The sequence below is a fragment of the Triticum urartu genome, chromosome 3, assembly GCF_003073215.2.
Source record: "Triticum urartu cultivar G1812 chromosome 3, Tu2.1, whole genome shotgun sequence".
In the NCBI taxonomy this organism is placed as follows: Eukaryota; Viridiplantae; Streptophyta; class Magnoliopsida; order Poales; family Poaceae; genus Triticum; species Triticum urartu.
In genome coordinates, this window is record NC_053024.1 from 476,947,820 (window position 1) to 476,956,952 (window position 9,133).

The 9,133-nt window shown below is 42.0% G+C and overlaps 1 long non-coding RNA gene across 1 annotated transcript; it reads right to left on the bottom strand.

The window, feature by feature from the left end:
- Window positions 1-4,744: 4,744 nt before the first annotated feature.
- Window positions 4,745-5,840, bottom strand: LOC125548514. The gene is made up of 2 exons (XR_007301108.1): window positions 5,013-5,840; window positions 4,745-4,928 (listed from the first exon to the last, which is right to left on the bottom strand). It is a non-coding gene; the product is annotated as an uncharacterized LOC125548514 (long non-coding RNA).
- Window positions 5,841-9,133: the final 3,293 nt, after the last annotated feature.

Here is a 9,133-nt window from a genome sequence, read left to right on the forward strand (position 1 = left end):
ACGCCCCGGACTCCGACGACTACTTCCCCGACGACGACTTCTTCCCCGACGTTGACAACCTCCTCGACGACATGGCTGGCGAGGACACCGACCCCAAGTCCAGTGCTACTGCTGCTGTCCCGTACGTATTCTTCTTTCTGTTAGATGTCCTGCCACAGTTTCTCCTACTAGTACTTGCTCTAGATATGTTAGGTTCTACCTCATATATGCAACTAGTTCTACTGTCTTCTGTAGATATGCTAGGCTACGGTTCATATATGCAGAAGCTATTTACCTTCTCTCTGTCAGAAAGCATGACTTGTTTTATCTCTATTATATTAGTCATGCTTTATCTAGTATTTCTGTTAATAAAATCATTTTGTAAATTGCTCATATTTCCAACAGACCTTGAGTTTTTCTATGCCTCTACGACTATCACTGTAAGGGATGGCGCCGAAACACCATTTTGGGCTCCCCGTGGCTTCTTGGTCGCAAACCCAAGGATATTGCGCACTCTTGTTTGCGGCCTCGAGAAGAAAGAATTGAAAGGTCCGTGAGGCCCTCACAGGGAACGCTTGGATCTTCAAGATCAATCACGGCATAGACACGGTTGTCTCTGTCGCCCACATTCGGGAGTCCTTCACTCTTTGGATGCTCCTTAATGACGTCCACCTTCATGAGCAAACCGAAGACGTCATCATTTGGAAGCATGTGAACGATGGGATCTACACGACGGCCACCGCGTACAAGGTTCAATTCCTAGGCACGACTCTCCCCCCTTGGATCGCATGGTTTGAAAGGCATGGGCACCTCCAAAGATTAAGTTTTTTGCTTGGTTGGCGTTGCAAGGTAGGGTCTGGACCGCCGATCGCTTGGAGCGACGAGGTTGGCCAAATTATGGCCTTTGCAAGCTTTGCAATAGGGAGCAAGAATCGGGAGCCCACCTTTTCTTCAAGTGCCGCTACACGATTTAGCTATGAAAGTCTCTCATTGAGAAGCTAAGTCTCGCGCACATGGATACACCTGAGTGGCTCATGAACGATTCCGTCTACCAGTGGTGGGACAAGAGAACCGACAACCGCAACCCTAACCGGCAAGCTATGGCCTCCCTCACCATGCTCGTCTCGTGGACCATTTGAAATGAAAGAAATGCACGGGTGTTCCGCCACAAGAATGCGCCACCGACAATCCTACTCACCGCCATCGTCGATGAGGCCAAGCTTTGGGTGGCCGTGGGCGCAAAGAAAATAGGGAATATTTTTCTGGGCGAGTAATTGTCATGCGTGGGTGTGTCGTAATTCTCTCTCTATTCTCTTCTTATTTAATAGATGAAGCAAATCTTATGCCTCCGTTTCAAAAAAAAAATAGCCGTAGACATCTGCAAGCCACTCTCTATCTCTAGAGCATTGTGTTTCACGCTGATTGGGTGCAGTATCTTTTTGCAAGCCAGGCAATATCGCCGTTCTTTCTAAGATTATATCACTGATTAATTCATCACAAGTCACGGTACAGCGCACAACCATGCAACGTAAGGTCTTCTCTAAACCTGTTGTTAACGAATTTACGGGTCCGTACCATTAATCACTCGGGCATTGACGATTGACCAAGCCGCTGCGGTCAAATCTATGGGAAGGAGATTTGAAAGAAAAAAATCATAAATAAAAAATGTTCGTTAAATCCAAAAATGTTCATAAATTCACAGAAACCAGGTTCCAAAATTTTGTGAATTTTGAAAAATATTCACGAGTTCAAAAATACTAGCGACTTAGAAATAGGATAATGGCGAACTCAAAAATATTTACGTATTCAAAAAATGTTGGAGGATCTTAAAATATACGTGAATTCAAAAAATATTCACGTATCCAAAAATGCTCCCGGCAAATTCAAAAAAATAACCCTGAAATCAGAAGAAAAAAATTAGCAAGTTCAAAATATAATCATGCGGGATTCAAAAAATATTCATGAATTCAAAAAATACTCACATATTGAAAAATATATTCAGAAATCAATACATGATAGTGGATTCAAAAAATGTCCATAATCAAAAAAAGATTATAAACTTAGAACATATTCATGAATTTAAATTATTTGTAAATTTGTAAGAAGTATTAATGAATTTAGAAATAAAATGATAAAAAAAGAAGAAGAAAGCAAAACGAGAAGAAGAGTAAGCAAAATGAAAAACAGAGATGAAAAACGGATATAGAAAAACAGAAAACGGTTGAGAAAACACACATAAAAAAGAAAATAAAAAAGGGCATCTGAAAGCTTTGTATTGGGCCGGCCCGCTCGGAGCGCTCGTGCAGGCGATCGAGACAAATTGCTCACAACGAGGGATAATATGTCTTATAAATTTACAGAAATTCAATTTGGCTCCCCCGGAAGCACATGCTTCCGTCCCAAAAATATTTTTTTCAAATGTTAAAGAAGCGAATACAACAATTTTATGTGATCTTTGTTACATCCAAATGCTACCAGCAAATTTAAATCAGATGTTAAAAATTTAATATAAAATTTTTAGGTGATCTTTGTCACATCCAAATGCTACCTGCAAATTTTAAGACAAAAATGTTAAGTAGTTCAGTTTGTGCAGAAAACAATTTATCACGTCCAAATGCTACATACAAATTTTAAGACAAAAAGGTTAAGCAGTTCGGTTCTCCTCCCTTTGTCCCTCCTTTAAAAAAAAGGTGGCTAGGGTTTCTGCCTTCCATCGGCGGCGCGGCAATCTCCCACGTCTCCTGTGGCTTTAGGGCCATGGGTGCGCGGTGGATCCTGCCCTTGCCGGCGGGAGAGCTTCGTTTTTAGGTGCTTTCTCAAGTTTTGTTAGGATTTGTGTCCTGCTCAAGAAGACGAGACAGTGGTGACTTCTTGAAGATGGAATTAGATTCTCTCCGCCTAGTCCCCGTCCCAATGATGTGTCTAGCATCGTCGGAGGGCGTGTGGAGGTGTGTCTCCGGCGGATCTCACGAGATTTGGGCGGTGGTTGTTTTTGGTGGATCCGCTCGGATCCGGTCTTTGTTCGTCTTTGTTCATGTGTCTTCAAGTTGGATCCTTCCGATCTAAAATCCTCTTCATCGGCGGCGGTTGCTGTTCTGGGGCGTTGGTCCTATGGGACCTTAGCAGAACGACTTCTCAATTGTCTACTACAACAAATTGTGTCCGGCTCCGGTGAGGGAGGGGCGATGATGGCAGCGCGCCTTCGGCTCGCTTCAGTGCTTGTAGTTGACGTTAGGTGGTCTATGAATCCGGATGTAATTTTTATTATTTCTAGTGTTCGTTGTACTGCCATGATTGTAGATGAATAGATCGACAATTTCCCGCAAAAAAAGTTTAAGCAGTTCGGTTTGTGCAAAAATCAAATTGGAGGACCAAATGTCATCTCAAATTTTTTTCATCCTGCTGCTTCGTTTCACAATAAATTGCAAAGCATGCTTGCAACACTAACACGACATCTACAAAAAATTCAAAATTTTGACTATTCATCCGGGAGCGTTCGGGAGCCAAAACGCCCCTCATCAAATTTAGCTTTCTATAAGTTCCTTAGTTACTCTATATATGAAAGGCCCCGTCTAAATTTAGACTTCTACTAGAAGGGTTGGGCGTGCTTTGTTGCGCCGTTGTTGTTGTTGGGTTTCTTAAAGAAAACCTCTCTGTTTAAAAAAATAAGGTTATTACTTTTTGAAAAGGCAAATCTTTTTAATCTGATCAAATTTGTAGGAATATATCAAAATTCATAATATCATATTGGTATTGAAATGAATTTTCATACTTTGTTTAATATTGTGGATGTCGATATTTTTACACTAAACTTGGTCAAAATTAAACAAATTTCACTTTCCAAAAAGAAACTAATACCCCTTATATTATTGAAACTGATAAAATATTTAGTTTGGCGCGTGGGGGATAATAGAGTGTGTATTATTTTTATTTATAATGGGTTGATTTGGTGGGCCTTTTGTCGTGTGATTCTGTGTTATCCGCTGATTCTGTGTTATCCGCAAATTAGTCTATATTTATTTTTAAAAAAATTCTGTGTCAGTTGCATATACTATATTGATGCTACAATATCATATTGTAACGCTTATTTTTTTCTATATAGTGGGAGGGTGTGTGAGATTGATATGTTTTTATAAGCTGATTGCTGCTAATTGATCTGGAAAATTATTGGCCTGGCCAAAATCGTAAACCAAATGCAAAATTAAATACCTCCGTTGAACGGAAGACCTTCAAAATTAGAGAAACATAGTGTATTAAAAGAATTGAATGGAAGAGCTTTAGAAATTATTGACCCGGTCAAAATCATATGTCACAATTCTAAATTGAATACTTTGATTAATTGTGAGGCCTTAAAATTAGAAAACATAGTGTATTGTATAAAAAAATTAAATGGGAAAGCTTTGAGAAATTATTGATCCAGTCAAAATCGATGATCCAATTTTAATTGGAGACTTCAATTGAATGTGGGCTCTTTAAACCTAGGAAGCTTAGTATTATAGAGGATAAGTTCGGTAGTTAATCCAAGCTGATTTTTTCAGAGTTCAAGGTTCGTCCTGGAGCCTCCAGTGACCATCCTCACAACCCCTACATACTACTCCCTCCTTCCTGTAATACTAGTAGATCGCCCATGCGTTGCCACGGGCCTTTTTTTCATGTGCACATTAATACAATGCATATCAAATTTTGCAGATATTTTTTTAATCGCACCTACGAATATAATACATATAAAATTTTGTATGTATAAAAAATATATCCTGCAACAATCTTAAAATAATTGAAATCCACTTCACTCGCAATTTAACTCAACCGTGTATACAGAGAGAAATGATCTAAATAATTATATGTTGTCTTTAGCTTCATTTGCACTCGGCAACCCCAGTCCATGTTCGCCACCTCAGTAGTGACAAATCCGGCTCACAATGCCCCCCTTCCACCTCCATGAACACACACTTCACAATCAATTGAACCATCTATACAGTTACTAACATGTTGCATCCCTTCTAAGAAGGATTGACATGAAAGGGAGACCTTACCCATGATTCTCCTGTTTTTATGATCTCTGCTATCTGGGCAACATCCAGATTGTAGAGACGTCATTCTCTTGAGCACATCGCACATATGTGTCTTCTATTGCTGCTTCTGCTTGAGTGTGCTGGTGAATGATCTCATTTGCTATGTAACAGATAGACAGAAAACCTACCAAAAATATCAGTGTTATATTAACTCATTGGTGTTATTAATTCCAAAAATATGGGAGTGTAATTGTCCAGGAAATCATCTAAGAAATTATTACAAGTGGTACTGAAATCAGTTGTCAAAAGAATGGTAAGAAAACATTAGAAAGATGGTCCCTGAAAAATGTTTCACACATTACAGAAAATAATCATATATGAATTATATTAGGTAAAAGTAATTGGGCATCACATTATGAGATACTAAAATTGGAATGAATCACCATGATATTTAGTGAGAATCTAAACTATCTCATACTTCATACTCTGTTTGCTTGAACTTCAATTGAACATGCTATGCACCAATTGAAAGAACCAGCTCACTTAGATCAAAATGTTATCCACGATTTGAAAGAACATAGCAACATACAAGATCTCCTTTCAGAATAAAAAAATAACCATCCAACACATGTCCTGCAAGCAACATTGTGCAAGTGTATAACAACTACATGTCAAATATGCAATAATTTGGGGAATGAAGGATCACTTTTACACCCTTATTTTACGGACTGAATATGAAACTCGCATGTCCATAATACAAGCAATAAATATATCTAGGTCTAAATATCCATGGGCACTCTACATGGCAAATATGCAATAATTTGGGGAATAAAGGATCATTTTTATCCCCCCCCCTTTTGTGGAGCGAATATGCTCCCAAGCTCCAATCAGATCGAGCGAGCGAAACCAAGAACCGCCTACACCATTGTTCAAGGGCCAAGGTAATTAACCTCGTCTGATTAGAAGGCGAATGCTATCCCCAAGAATAACCCGTCCAATTCATTTCCCTAAGGAAAATTCCTCCAGCTGGAAGAAACCATAAGTTTATGCGAACTGATCTCTGAAATTTGAATTACATGCTGATTAGATAGCATCAAATTAGTAGAAAAATATTACTTACTAGTTGTGTTGATGAAAGTGCTAGTTATTGACTAGAGGGGGGGGGGGTGAATAGGCGATTTTTATGAAAGTCTTCAAAACATGGAGGTTTCGAAGACAAACGATATAAATGAACCTATTAATATGCATCAGAAGGTAGACTACACTAGGCAAGCCATAGTCAAGTATACAATGAAGTGAAAGCACGAAGACTGTTAGCAGCTAGGCAGTATGGATCAGGATGGAAGATAGTATGAAGCCAATCAGAACAAACAGTCACACAGTGAAGTCAAACAGACAATGCAAGCGGGCAACGACTTCACGAAGATCAACTTTAAGTAAAGAGAGGGAAGAGATAGAACCAGTTGCTTGGTGAAGACAAAGGATTTGTTGGACCAGTTCCAGTTGCTGTGACAACTGTACGTCTGGTTAGGGAGGCTGAGTTTCAACTCAGAAGACCGTGTCTTCACCTTATTCCCCTTGAGCTAAGGACACCTAGTCCTCTCCCAATCACTCAGGTAAGTCTTCAAGGTAGACTTCCAAACCTTCACAGACATCGTTCACCGGCGATCCACAATGACTCTTGGATGCTCAGAACACGACGCCTAACCGGCTGGAGGATACACAGTCCTCAAGTGTAACAAGTCTTCAGATCACACAGACAGAAAGACTTCAGTGATGCCTAACACTCTTTGGCTCTGGGTGTTTAGGGCTTTGTCCTCGCAAGGTTTTCTCTCTCAAAGGCTTCGGAGGTGGGTTGCTCTCAAATGACAAAAGCCGTGCACTAACTCTGAGCAGCCACCAATTTATGGTGTAGGGGGTGGGCTATTTATAGCCACTAGGCAACCCAACCTGATTTGTCTAAAATGACCCTGGGTCACTAAGGAACTGACACGTGTTCCAACGGTCAGATTTCAAACACACGCGGCAGCTTGACTTGGGCTACAAGTAAAGCTGACTTATCCAGCTCTGGATAAGTTTTGTTCTCATTGTTCGCTCGAAGACTTAGGATTTGGTTGAGTATCACTGTAGTCATTTTGACTTTGTTCACTTGGACCCCACTTAACAGTATGGTGGTTCCTATGACTCAACAAAGAAGAAAATGAAACTATGAAACAACTATGTCTTCGCGCTCCAAAGTCTTCATGCGATGTCTTCTCATGTCATAGTCTTCAGTGTGAATATCTTCACATACCACCATTGTCTTCAATGTCTTCACACATTTTTAGGGGTCATCTCCGGTAGGTAAACCGAATCAATGAGGGACTACTACCTGTGTTATCCTGCAATTCTCATAAACACATTAGTCCCTCAACCAGGTTTGTCGTCAATACTCCAAAACCAACTAGGGGTGGCACTAGATGCACTTACAATCTCCCCCTTTTTGGTGATTAATGACAAACTAGTTGAAGTTTTCAACGGGGATAAAAGTATGTGAAATTGTAAAGGATTGAGGTATTGTCTTCGTAAGTAGCAAAAAGGCTCCCCTGAAGATGTGCATATAAGTATTTTGCTTTTGAATGCAAATTCACATGACAGGTTGTACTTGCGAAGATCCTCTTCTACTTATGAAGACAATTCATCATGCATGAAGGGGTATAGCAAAGATAATGACATGCATAATGAAAAATGGATGTCTGCAAAATGACTTCGTGCGGAATTTATCATCGCACATGCGGAATTTATCATCGCATCACATAGTTGACCGAAAAGGTAGCAAACGACCATCAAGTTTAAGTGTTACAACTCAAAGAACCAAATGTATCAAAAGTGAGATTTGTAAGCACTTAGCAAATGTATAGCAACCACCCTTATGGACCTGCTTGAAGACTATCAACTCATATGCTTCTCCCACTTTTGTCAGTAATGACCAAAAAGGTTTGAAGACATAGAGCTTTCTAGTCGTTCCCATGAGGAGTAGGCGAAGCAGCAGAGTCATCGTTGAGGTTTGGTGGTGCAGTGTCGATACGCGCCGAAGTTGGAGGTGGTGAAGTAGCATCATCTTGGTCATCAATGACTCTGGCATTAACAGTTGCAGCTGAGGAAGAATAGTCAGAGTCTTCGAGTGAGGAAGTCCGACGCAAGTGAGTGTTCCGGGGAGGAGTTGAATCAAACTTGAATCTCTCCGTGAAGCCATCCTGTTGAAGATCATCTTCAGAGCTCAACAGAGTCAGACTCTTCCACGACCAGTGACATGTTTCATGAGTGACAAAGGCATTCTTGGTGGCAAGGTTGCGAATGCGATTGACATCCACCAAGAGGCTCTGCATTTGACGCTTGAGCCAGTCATGATGCTTATCATGTTTCTGTTGGGGAATGTTGCAGAAAACAAAAAATTTCCTACGGTTTCACCAAGATCCATATATGAGTTCATCTAGCAACGAGTGATCGGATTGCATCTACATACCTTTGTAGATCGCGAGCGGAAGCGTTCAAAGAACGGGGATGAGGGAGTCGTACTCGACGTGATCCAAATCACCGGAGATCCTAGCGCCGAACGGACGGCACCTCCGCATTCCACACATGTACGGTCGGCGTGACGTCTCCTCCTTCTTGATCCAGCAAGGGGGAAGGAGAGGTTGATGAAGATCCAGCAGCACAACGGCGTGGTGGTGGATGCAGCAGTCACCGCAACAGGGCTTCGCCGTTCTCTACGGAGGAGGAGGTCTTGGAGGGGAGAGGGAGGCGCCAGGGGCATGGGGTGCGGCTGCCCTCCCTCGCCCCCTCTATATATAGGGTCCCCAAGTGGGAGGGGCGCCGGCCCTGGAGATCCAATCTCCCAAGGGGGCGGCGGCCAAGGGGGGTGGAGTGCCCCCCAAGGCAAGTGGGGCGCCCCCCACCCTAGGGTTCCCAACCCTAGGCGCAGGGGGAAGGCCCAAGGGGGGCGCACCAGCCCACTAGGGGCTGGTTCCCCTCCCACTTCAGCCCATGGGGCCCTCCGGGATAGGTGGCCCCACCCGGTGGACCCCCGGGACCCTTCCGATGGTCCCGGTACAATACCGGTGACCCCGAAACTTGTCCCGATGGCCGAAATAGCACTTCCT